The sequence below is a fragment of the Empidonax traillii genome, unplaced genomic scaffold, assembly GCF_003031625.1.
Source record: "Empidonax traillii isolate 1590-97213 ecotype Southwest subspecies unplaced genomic scaffold, ASM303162v1 scaffold65:size4453928, whole genome shotgun sequence".
NCBI classification, from domain to species: domain Eukaryota; kingdom Metazoa; phylum Chordata; class Aves; order Passeriformes; family Tyrannidae; genus Empidonax; species Empidonax traillii.
The window spans coordinates 685,281-704,976 of record NW_020955258.1 but is presented as its reverse complement, the minus strand read 5'-3'; the positions used below and the strand labels follow the sequence as shown (position 1 = coordinate 704,976).

Below are 19,696 nucleotides of genomic sequence, written 5' to 3'. Positions count from 1 at the left end.
TGGCTTTCCATGAAATGCAGCCAGGCTGGGACACTGCTCCCCTCCTGACTGAGGGAGGACTACGTGCCTAACCACCAGTGCTGCTGCTGGTGAGAGCTGGGCTCCAGGAAGGAATAATTCCCAGTAATTTCCCAGCCTGGGGTAACATCGCTTTCCTGGCGGCAGCCAGTGGATGACAGCAAAAAGAGGGATGGCTGCAAACTGCTACATCATGTCAGCTGTGGTATGGAGGCAATGGAAACCCTGAGTGCCAGGTAAAGCTTCAACACGTGCTGGGAGGTGTAGGAAGATCAAAGTCAGTTGAGATCTGAACGAGGACAGGGAAGGAACGTGTATGCGCAAGCTCCTGCCTGCCCGGTCTGGTGAGGCACGATAAAAAGGCACGAAACACTCATCAGTAATAGTATTTCTCCCTCAAAATACTAAGAAAGCTCAAAAAAGGATTCCTTCAAGCAGAGCAAAAGTAACTAAAGGAGAAAGGCCTGGAAAACAAAACTAAAAATAACAAATGAAACTGAATACAACAGGAATAACAGAAATAAACAAACCCAGACAAGCAGTGGGGGAGGACTGAACACACTGTTAATTTGTCAAGTACACCGTGCCCACAGCAAACTAGAGAGTAAGCTCAGAGAAATATCCAGCCTCCCAGCTGAGCAAGGGCACCTGCTTGTTACCAAACAGCACACATCCCTAAAAAAGTCATACTGCTGCTAAGCCAAGTGAGGAGGAATCCAAGCATAGAACAGCTGTACTCATTCAAAATGCTGCTAAGAGGAACAGTGGCATCTTATGAGTAACCTGGATGTGGTGCAACCATCACCAGGCTCGAACAAAAATAGCCCAGTGGAGATGAGAGGCAGGTAGAGAGACCAGCACACAGCTGCCCCTCCGGCTCTCAGCAGCTGAAGGGTGCAAGGGTGATCTCCTACTGTTCCTAGGTGGAACAGAGGTCAGGGGGAGGTTTTTACAGAAAAGCAAAGAGGACTGGAAAACCAGAGAAGCAGCAGAGCGGCATTTCTGCCACGCTAAAGCACACAAAGCTAACGGGCCTTCCAGTAACCCGAGGGGAGGGCTGGAAGGGGATGGGAGCATTGCCATGGCTGGCCCTGATAAGGCTCTATCTAGGAACAGGCGAGGGCTGCGCTCATGGCCTGGCCGAGAAACGGGTCTGGAGGAGTGCGAGAACAACAGGATAACATCAGGCACTTCTCACACAGCCCAAGGACCGCCACCGGTCATCGGGAGGAAAGTGCAGATGGGAGACTTTAAAGCCGTGCCAGAAAAAACAAGCTACAGCCAGGGTCGAGGAACATGGGATCCAACTCCTAGTTGTCAGCAGTTGTGGTGTATACATTGCTGAAAACGGACGTAGTGCCAGGAAAATTCAACTCCCAGCATGAAAAGAATAACTTAGGAATGATAATGGGAGAAGTCAAAGCAACTGCGACTGTGAATTAGCGATTATATAAAAGTTTTTATCTTAAAAGTTATGTTAGGCCAAATTCTGAAGTAATTTTTTCAGCCAGAATGCTCTCTTGAGACCCTGTGATTTGGCCACAAATTGCTACATCTTGAAAAAAAGAAGGGGGAGAAAAAGGACAACAAAACGAAGTTCTTTATAAGCTGGCTGGCAATACACAGCAGAAAATGGCCTTGACTTTGCATCAAACACTTCTCCAGCAGGTAGCTGAAGCCCTCTGCTCTATGACACCATCCAGTGTCACCCTGAGGCACAGGCCAGTCTTCAGGATTTGCTCCCTTTTGTGGCTGCTACTCAGGGAAGTGGGAACATCAGGCTGTATGGTTTGAAGGGAAGCACATGTTATTCCAGCTCCCTGAAACAAGTGAGATACAATTCATATCGCAGTTCCTTCCCCTTGGAAGGGGGGTAGCTTTCAGAAGCTACTTCTGAAAAACTGGATGTACAGTAGCTTGGGTACTGCCATAAGAAAACAGCAATTGTCACTGCTGAACAGGAATAAAAATGTCTTTTCAAAGTAACTGATCTGGGTTAAAAACTACCAGTGTCTCAGTAGAAGGCTCAAGAACACTGAAAGGATCCTCTCCATCCCATTTCCCGAGCAGTACTAAGCCCAGCAGCAGCCCCAGGCTTTACACCTGGAGGCCTCTGTGTAGTTTCAAATGGAGCATCTGCAAATCCCAGTCTCCAATGAGTCCCAGAGAGGTGCAGCCACACCGAGACACTGCTCTCTTCCCAGAACCTCTCTCCATTCCGGTTTGAGACTTATTGCACACACGAAACTTCCCTGCTCATTCTTTGGGCTTGGCTTAACATGGGTAATACGCTGCCAACCTGCAATTTCTAAAGAGGTATCAAAAATAACATGAGAAATTGAGGAATATTTTGAGCAGGAGACACACCCTTCCCATGACAGATGACCTGCTGTAAAAGCCCTGACAAAAGCGAGGGAACGTGCTCAAATACCTGTTGTAAAATCTGAAGCTCAAAGGCTGCCCAGCCAAAAATGCTGGAAATAGTTCTTTCAAGTCATATAAACACTTTGGAGATTCTGAGGGAAGAAATAGCTGGAAATAGTTTCAGATAAAAGAAACTTTCATGCCAGCTGGCAAAAGAAAAACAGATGGATCAGATAGATGGATAGACAGGGCTTAAAGCCACTTTTGTCTCAGCAGTGGGCTGGGCTTGTATATGCAATGTCTGAAGGCAGCATATCACATCATCTGACCCTTAAATGTTAGCTTTGTGAAATCATATCAGATGAAGCTGCAGCCTTCAAAAGCACCTCTCAGCCTGGCAGGATTCTCGCTCTCCCCCCAGAAGCAGCTTCAGCAGGCCCTGGGATGGCTTGGCACTCATGCAGACCACTCAGGTCTCCCCCGCTCAGCGCTTCAGTGCAGCCTCTGTCAAAGCTCAGGAAGGTTCGTTATTGTGCAGGGAGTTTCACAAACATTTAGTCAAGACACTTCTGTGCCCGTAGTGCAACAGCAGTGGGGTATCACAGAAGGTGAGAAATGAAGGATGCTGTGAAGGCTGAAGGGAAATCCCCCCAAACCGTGTTTGATGCGCTTTAACAGAAACTCACTGAAGGCAGGACGTGATGCAAACAAAACAAACCAGGGTAAACACACTGTATTTTTGGTACCCTGTGCAGTTTGAGAAAGGTGCTGTTTAGTTTTAGCTGTGCTTTTGATGCCTTAATCAGAAGATGTCAAACTGAACCAGTTATAGCCAGACACCCGCTCCTCACCACTTACTTGCTTTTTATATAAGATGATTATGGTGGGGGATTGGGCTGTCCCCAGTACTGGCAGCTGATGTTTGTCACAAATTGCAAGGATCATGGTCCCCGCAGGCTTCTTCCCGTGGCTCTTCTCCTGGGACTTCAGTGGATCACTGCCAGTGTGACATCCTATTCTGCTGGATCACCAGCCAAAGCAAACCCAGATTCTCTGCAGCGTCTCAACTAGTGCAAAGAGAGTACAGACATTTGGAAAGTTTAAAATAAGTACAATGACCAGGAACATTTTAACTTTCTTTGAGAAAAGCGTGGGTTTTTTGCTGTATTTGAACTATGTGTCCCTGAAGATCTCATGTCAAAATGGAATTGTGTAATGAATATTAAATATTTATCAAGAAATTCAGTTGAAAGTGGTTTGCAATGACAGATCAAAAAAGAAAATCACCTCTGCAGTGCTTCTATTCTCATTTTTTTGTGACACACAAATTCATCTAGAAGGACTTTAATACCTTCATAGACGTTTCTGTTTTTCACATCAGACATCTCGCTCGAGAAGACTCTGAGTTACCAAAGACATGGCAGGATTACCCCATCAAAGTTGCAACATCCAAGTGCTGGTGTGACTCATCCCCACGTAAATGGGAAAGACCAAAGATGGACAGTCTATGCAGTGGGGAAGTGCAGAGCCAGACGGTCTCCCCCAGCCCACGGGTGCATGGGAAGCGTGTCCCATCCACACAGGAACAGCCTTGGACAGGCAGGAGTCTCTGGCACCCTCTTCCTTGGGTCCCTTCATAGAGAAAGAGGCACAAGTGGCCCTGTGGCACAGCAGGGCTGGCCTTGTGGTGGTCCCCCTGATGTCAGGGCAGCGTGGCTTAGGGTAAGGGAGTTGAGCCCAGGAATAATACAGGATTCCACTTTTTACCTGTGGCCTTTGAAAGACAAGTATAACTGTCTTCCCAATATGAACTGCACCTTGGAGAGCACACGAACTTCTCGGTCCATCCTAGAGAAGTAGCTCTCAGAAGAAGACATCACCAAGTGCACTTCTCCTTCCTGTGGGCATCATTTGGCCATGAGTCACACAGCTCAGCTGAAGGGCACATGTGTCTGTATGATGCAATGACAGAGCTGTGTCAGGTCCAGCAGCCCAGCACTAGTTTTCAGAGTAAATATGCTCATTTTTGCTCTGCAGAACCAGTCTAGCCAAAAGCCGGTATGAAATGGCCTAAACCCTTCCCCAGCACAGAGCAGGGGTGGCTGATCTGGGCTCCCCCAAGGGTCAGTGTGAGCCCCTTTCTTTTTTCACCTGAATTAATTAATTAAAGGGAAGATGAGAGGGGTGACTTGCAGTTTGGAGGGATTTGCCCTGCAGGGCAGCATTTCCTGTGGTTTCTGCCACTGAGCTAAGAGCACAGGGACTGGAAAAAGAGATGTGAATGAAAAATCAAAAAGAAGCAAGACCTGCATCTTTTGTGGGCATGAAACTCAACTATGAATAGGCAAAACAGTTCATCACAGCGATTTCTGAAGGTCAGGGCTTCACGAGGGGATGGCAATCAGCAGCTGACAGCCAAAAGGAACCCAGATGTTTCAGTTGCATACTGAGCAAATTTGATTGAGAAATCAGAGAAACCTATCAAGCACAATTCTGTTATTCTACATTCAGAATTATTTTTTTTTAGGTTAAAAATGCACTTGAAGCTCTTTTTTGCAGCTTTGACCTCAGCAAATGGCAGTTGTTCAACTGTCAGGAGCAGAGCTGTGAGCTCCAGTGATTTATTGCAAGTTTCATACTAGCTGATATTTCTGACAGCTCGTAGACTCACGTGAATAAATCAGCATTTCAGCTTTTATCAGCATAAGTTTCTATGCTTTCTGCTAAAATAGAGGAAATAAACCCTACAAACATGCATACCAGGAGTCAGCCAAATGCCAGAAGCTGCTACCTTTAATACCAGTCATTTTTTTTTTAGTTGATCATATAGAGTGGGACATAACACTAGGTCTTTTCTTTCTTAACGCCTTGAGTTATTTTTAGATTATACCCCAGCTTGCACTTTCAGATTGCACCGGTACATTTGGACTGTGCTGTTATATTGTCACAGGCTCTGGTGCCCGTAGTACCTGCGCTTGTGACTCACCACACCACCACGAGGCGTTGGAGGATCATCCACCTCCACTGGCATCCAGTGAAACCTTGTGCAAAACCTTCACCAGGATCTGTGGGAGCCGGGCCTGCTCTCACTGCCTGTTACTGGAAATCACCAGGAATCTCCAGGAAATGCCAATCAGAAAGGGCTGGAGGCAGCATCGAAGTAAAAATAAATCCCAACCTAGCATATCAGAAGATATTTAGTATAAAGGGATACTTGCAGTCCTGCTCTGTGCTTTAGGCACAGTGTTTGACAAAAGTGGTCTTACCAGCCTTTTTCATTGCTAAAATGATGCACATCAGTTGGACTTCAGAAACAAAAGGCAGTCTGATAAAACAGATGGCTGGTTCCTGAACAAGGCTCTAACCCTCACTGCAGAACAAGTCATGTTGAGCGTTTGCCTGTAACACCGAGGCCATTTACAAGTGCCTTTCAAAGCAAACAGAAAGGTCACCACTGACCGCAACAAGAGTTGGATCCAGATGAAATGCTGCACCCAGCAACCCACTTTCCTACCACTTTTTCAAGAGATATGAAGTTTGTACAAACCTTTGTAGAACAAAGACGTTCACTTGCAGCCCAAATGGATTCACCATCCTGCCCCAGCAATATAAACAAAGCAAATACCCCAAGACTCGCAGACTGCCCTGGCCAGGACAGCACACAGCTTTCCTCTTTTTGCATAAGATGAAATAATTGCTGGCTTGCAAGGTATGGTCAGGCATAAGGAACAGCTCGTTTTCTTTAATGAATTTTGGTTCTCTTTGTATCTGCAATTTCTTTAATAGTTTCAGATGCTATTAGTTATCAGGTATATCTGCTTCAAGGCATAAGCAGTGAAAGTTCTCAATCTGTCATCTCCTGCGGGGTTTTAAAGCCTCCTCTCCCAAAATAGGCGTGAGGCCTTTTCCCACAGATGCTCCAGAGCAGATCTATTTTGATCATCAAAATACTAAACCCATAAAGCCGGTGGGGGGAAGATAGAAAGCCTTTCAAATCAAGTGAATAAGCCAATGGTGAAAAAATAGACTCAGTCATCTCTCCTACCTATTTAATTAATAGCATTCCACTCCAGAAACAGCACACACAGGGAAAACCACTGTTTACAGCCAAGCTCCTGCAGCTGCCCCTCTCCTGCCCTCCCTGCTGGGACGTGGCTGTGCCCACGCCCGTGCCCCTGCCGGGGGCAGAGCCACGGTGCCGGCGGGCAGGGCTGCGTGCCGAGCGGCTCCGCTCCCCAATTGGCCAGGCTCCAAACAAGGGTTTGAGCAGACAGACACTGGAGTGAAAGGAGCAGGACTGGTTGTGCTTCAAGATAAGATTGTCTGCCAGGGCTTTGTTGGAAGCAGCCTTGCAGATGCAGGAAGGAAAACAAGCTGTAAAGATGGTAGAAGGAGAAGGGAAAAAACGCCCTAAGGGAAGCAGCACTGGCAGGAGCGAAAGGCACAGCAACAAACTTGTACAGCACAAGTCAGGTCCTGCCTTAAGAAGCCCCCTTGCCCCACTCAGCTTGTGTGTTCTGCACCTCCCCAGCCAGCCAGTGATGGGAGAGGGTGCCAGGGACCTTGGCAGCACCTGGGATAGCCCACCCACACCCCACCTTGCCTGCACACTGTCCTGTGCTAGCAGCTGGGACACCGGCTGCGAGGCCACCTGCAGCACGGGCTGCTTTGCTCTCAGTGACAAAACCTACCTAGGAAGCAAGCTCGGGTGGCCACTGACCCAGCTGGCACTTCACAGTGGCAGCAGAACAAGAAGCACCTGATGGCAGACTTTGGATGATCAAATGCTGCTCCTGCAGGAGAGGTGGCAGGTGCTGCTGCTCACAACCTGAGCACAGCACGGGCACACCTGCACTCACATCCTGCTCACTTGTTTTGGTTGCTTCGTTGTGTCTCCAGATTTAGCCTCCTATTGCATCCGTGGGTCAGGCCCTGTGTTTAGTCTGTCCCATGCCTGTAGAAAGAGAACCAGGACCTTCACAGAGGGTCCACAGAGGTCCACTGCTTCTTTAGAGATTGAAGTTTTGCTGCTTGAACGTCTTGCTTCAAGCAAGGCAAAGATTCAGGGGGAAATGCCAGTTCCAGTTTAGCTTAAGCTAGTCCTATGCAGGCCAGCCTTCTGCATCCCACCTGTCCTAAAGGTATTTTATGCAGCATAATTTCCTGGTTTGCACATCTCCACTTGCTTACAGTCCTTTCTCCATTGCCCCAAGCCACTACAACGGGAGAATGGAGATTCCACCTGGACAGTGGATGGTGTGAGGGAGGGGAGCCCAGGGGCAGGGGGTTTTCCACGTGGAGATAGCAGACAATATGTTGTTTTGGTTCTCCGTGATCTGGAGGCTAAAACCAGCACCTGCAGCCCCACGGGAGCCGTGCTGAGAGCAAAGGGAGGAGCTGTGGGGTTGGGACCAGCACAGTCCTGTTTGTATTCAACGAGTGATAAACTTAATGAGCCAGACCAGACCCCAGACAAGATAATCCACACAGCTTCCTGCTGCGCTTTTTTTACCTGATGCATCTTCCAGTTAAGCCAGCACCTTGTCCTCACGTGGCTGAGCTGCAGTTCCTGGCAGGCACCGGACCTCGAGCACAGGGAGCAGCAGGACCTGGCCAGAGGGTCCCCAGCTGTGCCAGAGCACACGTGGGCAGTTGCACAGCCCCAGGGACCCGGGGAAGGCAGGGTACTTACAGTGAAAGCCTTGGCTGCTACTTTGTGCCCTCAGGCTCAAGGTCTTTTTTTATCAGAACAAGGAAGAGAGACTTGTGCTAAATACCTGAGCTTGTTTAATCCACCGTACAGAAACAAAATTCTGAGAGGTTCAAAGCTCCAGTGTTTATTCTATCAGGCTTATTTCTGGGCTAAATAAACCATCAAAATCTAAGTCTCAGCTGAAAACATCTAAACACACTAGTTGAAGCTGATGAATTGTTAGTGTTTGGCAAAGACAAAGCATGAATCCATAATTATTGTAGGATGAGTCACCTGGAGAAACCAGAGCAGTAGCCAACAAAATGCCCCCTTGAATAACTCAGTGAGAATGAAGATGCCTAGAAACGCACACATCAGCAACACCACATCCTCAGCCCTGCCAAGGCCAGAGAGGGGCAGGCAGCACCACTCCAGCTCTACAGAGGATGTTTCAGACCCCATTTGTCACCTCTGACCAAGGACCCCGTGCCTGTCTCACCAGAAGCCCATCCCTGGATACAAGGGCGGTCTGACACCCATATTCCCTCCGTGACTCATAGGATTGGACAAGTCAGACTTTTGCAGACAACAAAAAAGATAAAAATCATATTGCTTGGGGGTGTGCCAAGCTATTATTTCACCCAGTTAGAGTCTTGAACCGCTGAAAGTTAAAAGGATTTCCTCTGGAAAGAGAACATTCCCCAGCCAGAAAGTCTCCAGAAAGGTACAGGCGCAATAACTCCTGGCATTTGGTGTTAGGAAACAAGTGTCTAGACAAAGCCGCCTCCTTCTGATTTGTTTTGGATGGCATTTTTAAAACATGCTACAGTACAGATCCTAGAACCTGAATTTCTATTTTTACACTCTTGATACCTGTGACGGGTTTCCATGTCCAGGACATGCTGGGCATGATTTCTGCATCTTTGGTTATTTTATTTAACCACCCTGGTCTAAAGGTACAGTACCCCATGGAGTTTGAAGGGATGGATATCACTATTGGCATGTCACTATTTGCATGGATGTGCTGTCAGGCAGGAACAAGAAACAAGAGCTAGCTGCACTGATCCCTGCAGCTGAAACTGCCTCCTGAGGACGCCAGGGGTAGTTTTGGCCCCATGTCAGTCCTGCGTGAGAAACCTCAGTTGGATCTGTGGGGCATAAGGGGCTCCTGCACAGGGGTCTCACGGGGAAGCACCCAAAACCTGGTTCAAGCGCCTCCTCACGCTCTGCATGTGGCACATCTGGGTCTGGGCACAGGAGCTCTGTTGGCACCTCCTCTCCCACACATGTTTGCTGTCAACCAAGCAAAAACACGGTGAATTGCTCTAATGGGAAGTGCAGTTTTTACCTTGTCCTGCTGTTCCCAGGAGGGCACGGGCAGGCTGGCCATGGGGAGGAAGCATTCCCCAAAGATTCCCTGCCACAGCACTGCCCATTGTTGCTTCAGCACGTTGCGATATGCTGATTGAGCAACTGGCAATTATATTGCATTTATCTGCAGTGTTACGGTGTTACATTCACAGCTGTCTAAACAGCAGCCTGTCTCCCATCCACAGTAGCTTCCATTTTGCACGGCCTTGCTGATCCTGTGGCAGAGCAGCAGTAAAGCCTGAGCTCAGCTCAGGTTTCAGTGCTGCCCTGCACACCCAACCACGGGCACACCAGTTTTTAACAGATTATTTTTAAACATGCTTCTACATCGCTACGAAAGCAAACCTCTTCTTGCCACCCTGCAAAGGGAAATGTTTCGTGTTTTGGCACGGCTGATTTGGACTCCTGTTCCAGAGGAGGGAATTTAGTGTGGCTGCCCTGAGACTGGCTGCAGTTTTATCAAGAGAGATTTCATCGTGGACTTAGACAACCTCGCTTAAGCCATTGTGCTGTCAAACAGGCTTCCTTCCTCTTCTTCACAACACTTCTACATCACATCCTATTTAGAGCTCTTATAGTGCTTCATAAATAATGCAATAATGGGAGCCCTGTACACTTGTGGGATTTGGGAGGCATTATCTCCGTTTTTAAGAGGCAGAAAATGAAGATCAGAGATCAAAGGTGGCAAATCCAACAGGCTGTGATCCAAACAACAGGAGCTTTTCCTAACTCATTCCCTTTAAATTTTGAGCCCCTCCTGGCTTACCAACAGTCAGCCCAGCTTTCCCACTCCTCCATCTCAGCACTTCAGTCCTGCCCTGTACTTTCTCTCCAGGGTAGCTCAGAAATTTTGCACAAGCACTTCACCATTTGCCCCTCATTGCATTTTCCTTGAGCTCTGTTGAGACAGCATTGCTGTTTCCATTAGCCAGTAACTGGGATGAGAAATTAAACATCTGAAAATCTTTCCACTGTAAATTAATACTACTGAAAACCTGGAGTCACTGAACATAGAGATGCTCACTGCTATAAGAGGAATAACCTTTTGCTTAAGAAATACGACACAGTGCAAGGGACATGAAAAGAAAACGAAAGCTCAGAGATAGGACACACCATGGGGGACAGGCCCTCCCTGCAGAAGCTCCTGGATTTCCAGCAGGGGTAAATTAAGCACAGGCAAGTGCAAGTGTGGATGGAGCATTTAGCAGCACTCCCTGCCAGCCAGAGGAGGCAGCCTCTGGCTTAGGGCACCATGAGCTCTGTGGGAGCAAGGCTGACTGATGCTGAGGGCTGCACATCACCCCCTGTGGCTGGAGAGGCACAGGATCTGAACCTGGCGACTAAGAAAACAAGATTTCTATCCAAAATTTTAAGCTACTTCAAAAGACAACACGCTGCTGTGCTTCTCCCTGGGGAAGACAGAAAGCTACTGCTGAGCTGTCTGTCGTTTATAATAAAATTATTATTTTTTCCAGAGAAAGTGAAGCCTCGCTGCAGGGCTACACAAGCTCCAGGATGTGGCACAGACAGCAGGAAGTTGACTTGTGGGATTTTTCATGTGCAGAAACAGCTTGGGAGGGATGGGCAAGCTGAGGTTTTACTTGAAAAACAGCAGTGGCTCTGTCTCTTCAAAGCAGACAGGATTCATGACCCCTGAGCAGTTACCTCTGTGCCTCCAGCCTCAGTCTCAGCAGGGATATCTCACTGCAGGGACACAAAATCCCTGGATAGTCTGGAGAGCTCTTCCAGTCCAGATAAGAAAGGCCAGTGCCTAGAGTGGTACAGGGTGCCTGTCCATCCCATTCCCCATAGCAGGAAAAAAACAAAGTCCCTGTGCTTGGCTTCTGATGCCCAAGAGCTGCTGCATAGGCACAGGGAAGACATGCAGAGGGTGTGTCTGTGGGTGCAACAACCGGAGGATGGCTGGAGCAAGTAGGGTGCCTGCAGGCAGCAGGAGATAGGTGAAAGGAAGTGCATATCCATGGCCTGTAGGCACTGGAGGGAGGGACTGCTGTGGGGCAGGGCTGCAGCAATGTGCGTGTGCTGCCCCCTCCACACGTAGCAAACGACCCACTGGAATTCCTAAACTCCTAGAAGGGGGTATGGGTCTAATCCTGCAGTTCAGTGAAGTGAGCAAGGAAAACCCATCAAGCTGATTTTCTCAAACCAGTTTTTGTAATGGCCTAAATTCACCTAAAATCACACCGATACCTCACAAGCCCTCACCATAATGTCAGCTCTTGAGTATTTACAGCTCCACTCTTCATATCACAGCAAAAGTGTGCAGGGTCTTACACCCTGGAGAGCAGAGATCGGTGTCAGGGAGCTCCACAGTCGCTTTGCCACAATGCAGTAGCTTTGACAAATAAATGCAGGAGCAGGGCATCTAACTTGATTCCACGCTTACTAAACGTGGAAGCCTCTAGGTAGCTTGCGCCTTATACCAGGCGTCTAATCTTGGGGCCGGCCCCCTTTTGCGACCTTACCGCCGCTCTCAAAATGCTACACCTGGAATCCACCCCCGGGCAGCCATTGGCAACTGCCTCCCCGTCCTCACAGGGTCGTAAAAATCTTCTAGATTGCTCCAGGAGTTACTTATGAGAGTTACAAGCAGAGCGAAGAAAAAGCGAAGCCGAACGGTAGCTGGAATGCTGCCTGCAGCACCCGAGGGCTGCCGAGCGGCTGTTGCCGGGATACAGAACAGCCTGAGCCGAGGGGGCTGCGAGCAGCGCTCCCGCAGTTTGCCTGCCGGGCGGCCGCGGCAGCAACGGAGCATTCCGTACTCCTGGAAAAATCCAGTCCGGGTTTTCCCCCATTCCGTACTCCTGGAAAAATCCAGTCCGGGTTTTCCCCCATTCCGTACTCCGGCCGAAATCCAGTCCGGGTTTTCCCCCATTCCGTGCTCCTGGAAAAATCCAGTCCGGGTTTTCCCCCATTCCGTACTCCGGCCGAAATCCAGTCCGGGTTTTCCCCCATTCCGTACTCCTGGAAAAATCCAGTCCGGGTTTTCCCCCATTCCGTACTCCGGCCGAAATCCAGTCCGGGTTTTCCCCCATTCCGTGCTCCTGGAAAAATCCAGTCCGGGTTTTCCCCCATTCCGTACTCCGGCCGAAATCCAGTCCGGGTTTTCCTCCATTCCACACGCCGGGAAAAATCGGGGATATCGCCGTTAAGAAAATACAGTTGTTTTGTGCTGACAAATCAAAACAAAACTCGATGCCGGTAACGACAGGGAGCTCTGGATAAGGAGAGATAAGTGATAAGTGACCGAGGCTATCCACAAAAGTGTTGTGAATGCCCTCATCAACAGAGGAGAGACCGACATTGTAATACCAAAGGCAAGGTGCTTAGCATAGCCCTCGGTTAGCCGGGCATTGCTGGGTTGGTGCACTGCACAGAACGTTCACAAGTCAAGCTGCCTTTAGTCTTCCTCCGCCTCTGGGAAAAAAAACCAGGTGATATTTTCATTCCAGGCGTATACAAAACGCGGCAAAGCAAAACAAAACAAGCAAAACTAACCAACCAGCCAAACCCCCACCAAAAACAACAATGCAGAAAAGTTTCTAAATCTGAGCAAAGGGAGGTGTTGGGGACAGATCGATTCAGCTCTGCTGGGATTGCTCCCACTGTGTAAATACACTGAAATACATCCAAAGCTCCCTGCACTTCCAAGGTGCGTTTCTGGGCAGCACAGACAGCTCTAAGTGAGGCAGCCTGTCCCAACTCACAGACTTCAGCAATTCTAAGCCAAAATTATCCTGTTGTGTTATTGTGCAGTGCAGAAACATTTAAAAACAACAACAACAACAAAGAACAAAATGAAACCACAAAAAAAAAAAAAAACCAAAACCAAACGAAAAAAACCCAAAACTGTTGCAAAACACAAGGTACTTCTTCCCAGAAGGAAAACTGTATTGTTCTTCGAAAGAAAATAATTATGAATAACATGATGGGAACTTTCAGAGCATACTGCATCAATCAACTTCTGCACGAGTAACCATACTAATGTTTTGTAATATCATCAACTTGGTCTGCAGAAAACATCTCGGATTTCTGAAATGCAAGATTTGCACCCAAAAGAACTTCAGCCCTCAGCATAAGTTCTTGGCTAATTTCTATAGCTCTGCTGAGAACATCTGAGTGGTAAAGAAACATTTGTCTGCTGCGCAGAATTTGGCTGCTGAGGTCACAGAAGGTATTGTCTGCAAGCTGGCTGTTGTCCTTCTACTGCAACTGTTTTGAAAGATTTCACAGAAGTGCACACACTGTTAGGTGTAGGAAGGCTTATGTCAGTAAGCATTAAAATTATTTTTCCTTCCAATGGGAAGACAGCTCTCTATTTTATTCATTTTTGAATGAGAAGCTATCTATTTCTTATGGCTACATCTTGAGATTTCAAGTGGGGATTTTACTATTTTTTTTAATGTTAGGATCATAAAGAAAGGAAATTATTTCTCTGCAGAAGTCAACAGGTTGAGAATAGTTTTACTATTACAGAAAAAACAAAACAACAGATTAGGGCTTACCTTCAAGGGGCAGGAATAGGAAAAATAAGTCGAAGAACTAGTTTGTTACAGACCACATAACCTTAGAGTGGATTCAGAAATTATTACAAATGTTCATATAAGCATCAAGCATTTCATAATAACAGTGAGAAGGAAAAGATAAACCTCAAAAAAGATCAATATTTGCACAGATAAGAAACGTGGAGGAAAACAGTTCCCCCATAATTGGGAAGAGAAGACTAGAAAGGAGATAAGGAACTAATTATTTGAACTGATAACAGGCCATCCAGGGGAGATACCAGAAGTGTGAGATTGTTGCCAGTAACAATATGACCCCAAGACAGGTTTTAAGCCAGTCAGTCATGAAATTAAGTCCTCACTTTTCAGAAACAAAACTGCTCCTGCTTACCTTATGTGGGTCTGTCTTACCACACAAGAGGTACGGTCAAGGTTCCAGGACACTTGTGCAATTAAATTCCTTTTAATAAGGAATCATATTAAATTCCTTTTAATAAGGAATCATATTAAATTCCTTTTAATAAGGAATCATATTAAGTCTTTCAAAAATTATACAGTTTTCAGTTAAAACAGCTCCAAATTAACAATTTCAACAGAGTTAACAAACCACACTTTACAAACCAGGAAAATTTGATTTCTTATTTTTCACAATATACTGACTTGTTTCGAAGCTGTTCTGAGTGTAAAACAAGTCAGATGAGAGGGCAAGAATGAGATTTGGCCAGACCTCTTGGTGAGGAATTCACTTGGAATATAGTATTTGCTCCCTTTCAAGAAGATAAAATTATATATAGGATTGTTCTTTTCCTCAGTCTATTTACTTACCTTCCCATCCAGTCATATTTCTTCCTTGGTTCTGCCCTACCATTGCACTACATCCCATGGCCATACCATGGTGTGCACATTTAACTGCTAGTTCATTAGTATGCAAGTGAAAACACTGATACATTTTTTACTTTACTCATTTCAGCCGTAAATTTTGCTCATGTTGTCCTGGATGATTCATGGGGCATTTCTCTACTAACCCTGATTTCTATTGCTCTCTTCCTACCTGCTGGGTTTGACAATAGTCCATTTTTTTTTCTTGAGACACCATTGATACCTGGGGGACAATACAGAAAAGCATCATTGCAGCCTGTATTTCTTCAATCCTTCCTCATAAACGTTCAGTTTTCAGGTTTCCCACGTCACAGCTGGCCTCAAAACACCTTCACACAGCAAAGGCACACACACACACTATTTGAAGTGAAAAGATGAGATGGATGATCTCAGAGGCTTGATCCCTTTAGCCCACTGTGGACTTGGCTGTCCCATCTGCTTTGCCATTGACTGGGCTACTCTCCTTCTGGGAAGAAGTCCAGAAATCATCTGGTTCAACCTCCTCTTGAAAATGGGGCTTTAGATGACATTATCCAGGGCTCTGTGCAGTTAGTTGTAGTTGGCACTGGCAGGAAGGGATTTCATGTTTTATTAGGCAACAGCTTATATTACAGAGGATTTACTGACTGCTATCTATAGGAAGAACTGAACTGCAGACATGTGAAAATTTCCCATGTTTTCATAAAAAGGAAAAAATAATAAAATTTATTTAAAGCTATGAGTGCTGGGGAAAAAAAAAAGATCTAATAAAGTTTTTGGGTGACAGTAGTTTCTCAGTCATCCTGTAATTAGTGACTTTGTCAGGGGTCAACATCTGGACGTGTTTTATGTTTTTACTTGTCATTTTAATTCTTTTTCTGACAGCCACTCTAACTCTCTGCACTGCTAAGCCTTGATCTTCAAATGAAATCCAAACCAACATGTTTAAAACCTCTGTGCAACCCCATTTTTGCTGAAAATACATTGGCACTTGGAGAAGTGAAGAATGCACTTGTCAGTGATGGCTTGGACTGTGGTATCTTAGAATTTGGTGATGCACAAAGAATTGACCTTCTGAGAAGAAATCTAATTAGGAAATCAGGACTGATTTAACCCTAGAGACTAAAAATACTTGGGATTTGGCATTTAGCTTTCTGAGAACAGTGTGACTATGGGGGCATTCTGATTGATTCTGTCATATAACATTTACAGTCCTGCTTCAGTTAAGGTGTCCAGATGACAAGAAACACACAATTACTAATTTTCAAAGTTGCCTCTTTCTCAATCCAAAACACTGGTTATGGAAAAGCATTTTAAATACCTATATTACTTCCACATAATTCCAGTAACCAATGACCAGAAAAGAAGAGCAAACACATTCTGGGAAAAACTACATTAAAATTATCTTTGAATATCATACATTCTCAAAAATCTATGATAAAATAATATATTAGATCGTCAGTGATATTTTAGGATACTTTTTGTGAAGCTCACATGCTTTGGACATTCTGTAATTATCACCCATGTAGAGAGACAGACAAACAGTTCATTGCTTTCAAATTTAGTTAGGGCTCTAACCAGGCAAGGAAACTTCTGCCTGCCCTTTTGGAGATCACAGTCCTGTGACGAGGACTGAACTGTGAGGCAAACCAGAACTTGAGAGGCATCAACTCACGACAGAGCTGCACAACTCACTGTTAGATTCATTTTCTCCAACGTTTTTGTATAATGCTGAGGCTCTAAAAATACCCCCCCCAAAAGCTGAGAAGCATCAAGGTAGCTAGTCTTGTTTGGATTTTTTTTTTTTATTTTGACCTTTTAAAATGTTCAGATAAGGTCAGAGCAAAATTAACAGGCAGTAATCACCCTCTCCAACACAGTAAGTCTGAGTAAATCCATCCAGCCGCTCCATTGGGAATACCATAGGTCACTGTGTACCAGGAACATTGCCATGCAAACAAATCCTCATGCACACGGAATACTACCAGGCAAATTCCCAAGCAACAAACAAACAAACCCCCAAACATCTGTTTTCCAAAAGACTATTGTATGAGCCTGAAGAAAACACTCCTTTCCCTGGCAAGGGCTTTCACAGCACCAAGTAGCAACTCAAAAGCTGGATGACATCTCTCTGGTGAGAGAGTGCCCCAGCACAGGGAGCAGCCCCTCTGCTCACCGACTCCTGTTCCATAGAGCACTGCTCCATGCCAAAGGGGGAAAAACAGCAGGAAACTCCATCACTTTAACCTTGCCGGGCACTTTGCCACTTGGATTCTGCAGCTGAAAGCCAGCATGGCTTTCCTTCGGAGTCAATGTGAACAACAAGGAGAGAAGCAGGCGGGAGACCCAAAGGCCCTCAGCCCAGCAGCAGTCAGGCCCAATACTTCACAGAACTGGTCCCCTCAGAGGGAACACAAAAGATTGTCACCAGCCCAGAGAAAGTCTGCACTGTCCCTAGATGAGCACCTGGCAGCTCCCAGAGGGCTGAGCTGGTGGTTGTGTCACTGGCCAGAGTGAAGGCTGTGCAGAACCCCTTCCCCAGCAGGACCCATGACTGGGCTGTTGGCTACTAATTAAGACTTACTGAGGGCTCTGAAGGAAGGCTGCCTGCACCTCAAGCTCTCAATCAACATGAGAACAGATTTTCAAAAGCTGAGTGAGCACAGGCCTTGTTACATCCCTTTCAAACTGCCAACCATCCCTTTGAAACACCCTCACTCACTTTGTTCCAGGCTTAGCCCCAGTTCACCAGCCATTTTCCACCGCTAACTTTGGTTTAGAATAACCCCTATTGGTAAAATGCTTCAAGGATCACATTATCATTTTAGTTTCTTCTGTTCCACAGATCTCACTGTTCTGCTTTAAGTGCCATTGTCAGTCTGGCTGGCTCTTCTTTCTGCATTCAAACAACTCAAAAGCCTCTATCCCTACTTTAATGTTAGTTTTGGGATTTTGGTTTTGCTGTATCAATAGATGAAATAAAAGATCCATTTTTGGATGAATCCCCTCTTTTACAAAAACTGTAATACAGGTTCTACATAAATGCCTTTGTTGCACAATTATTTCCTACAGGAAAGGCTGTACAACCCTTAAAACTACCATAAAAAGATTAAAAGGCCTACATGCCAATTAAAAGCCTGTCATATTTCTGAAGTAAGAATCACCTTTCTGTGCAAAGAGGTTATAATATTTCCCAACTATACCTGTAGGTTTTATTATTATTTTAAGGTGCAAGACTGTACACAAATGCCCAGACCTTCGTTTGTGGAAAACCATGTGCGAGCAAACCAATCTTACCTGTTTGAACTGAAACCCAACTTGAAATGCAGCAACCCTGGCTTACAGTGACTGCAGTCTCTCACTACTGTTTATTTGCACTGATCATATTTAGCACTCGAGCTGAACACACTTATCAATGTTTCAGCAGCAGCCCTTTGAGATAAGTGGCTTATTGTTTTTGAAGATGAGGAGTTTAACAGTTCAAACTAGACCCCAGAGTACTTCTTTCCTTACCTGCTTAAAAGAGGGGCAGGCAGATAAATGTAGAGTCTATCCAGCACTGAAAAGCTGAACGCTTGCTTCCTCTTCTCCACCCAGTTTTTTTGGGTCACACACATCTTGAAAGAGAATAAAGTAGAAGCTCTAGCTGAGTTGATATTAAAATCAACACTCCCAAGACCAGAGCAGGAAAGGCAAAGACACGCTGCTTCATGACTGAGCTCCAGTGGGCTGCCTTGGGAGATGCAAGTTGGCCTGCACTGGACATGGGCTTGCTATGACAAACCACTAAAATGTGCTACATAAGGAAATAGGTGAATCTGATTCCCTTGTTATCAAAGGAATATACAAAAGGAAGGAAAAAGTGGCCTTGCAAAAATAACTTCTCTCCATTTCGATCCTGATTACACTTACTAAGCAACTGATGTTCATATAGATTTTCTGATTAGGGTAAATTATGTAGGACAGTTTCTGAACAGCATATACATAATTTATCTGGTACTTTTGAGGAAGCAACTACATTAACAGTTCAGAGGAAATTGAACTCTCATATCTGGTAAGGATTTCTGCTTGAAGATGCATTTACAACAAAAACCTAAAGGCACTATTAGCAGAGTCTTCCATCTCATCATGAATACTTTTTAATACCTTTGCTGCCCATTTAAACATTTCAGCCTAAATTCATCTTACTTGTCTAGCAAAAAGCAGATGAACTGGAATGGTCTCGCTATTCCCAGGCAGTCTCAATTAGAGCAGCTAAACTCACTGCAACCTTCCTAAGGGGAAAAAAGAAAAAAAGGCAGTTCATATTCTTGATACAGGTTCTGCATTAATAAAATATTCCCAAACTTGCTCGGGATTTGGTATATCCACTTGCACTAAGAGGTCATAAGCCATGGGCAGTTCCACACCAAGAGCTGGTCAGTAATCTGTATTCCACAGAACAGCACCAGCTACACTGGTTGCAGAGTTATCAAAGGTTACCCAGATAAGGAAACTGATTTTTTGTTCAGGTGATAGCCTACCACTACAACTAGAAAAAAAAATTCACCTTAATTAATAAACTGAGTGATAAGCACAGTTAAATAAAAATTGTTTCCTTTTCCACCAAAAAAAGCTTCAAGAGCTTTAGAGTCTTGATCATACGATGCTACTTTAGTGCATCTGTATCCCCACAGAGAATGGAAGAACTGGCAAATGGCTGATTCCTGCTATTAATAAAACACTTGTCTTTTCTGCTTCTTTATCAGATAGCTCAAGAAGTAGTTTTGCTTTACTTTTTTTGGATTTGTTTTTTTTTAAATCAAGTGAAGACAGCTGCCACCATCACCGCAAAGCAACTTGAAAGCTACCTGACATTAGTTCAAAACAT

The 19,696-nt window shown here is 45.6% G+C and overlaps 1 long non-coding RNA gene across 1 annotated transcript; it reads right to left on the bottom strand.

The window, feature by feature from the left end:
- Positions 1–7,121: 7,121 nt before the first annotated feature.
- On the bottom strand, positions 7,122–19,319 carry LOC114055693. Its single transcript, XR_003570800.1, has 4 exons — positions 19,015–19,319; positions 18,340–18,443; positions 7,232–7,336; positions 7,122–7,175 (listed from the first exon to the last, which is right to left on the bottom strand). It is a non-coding gene; the product is annotated as an uncharacterized LOC114055693 (long non-coding RNA).
- Between the last annotated feature and the right edge of the window lie 377 nt (positions 19,320–19,696).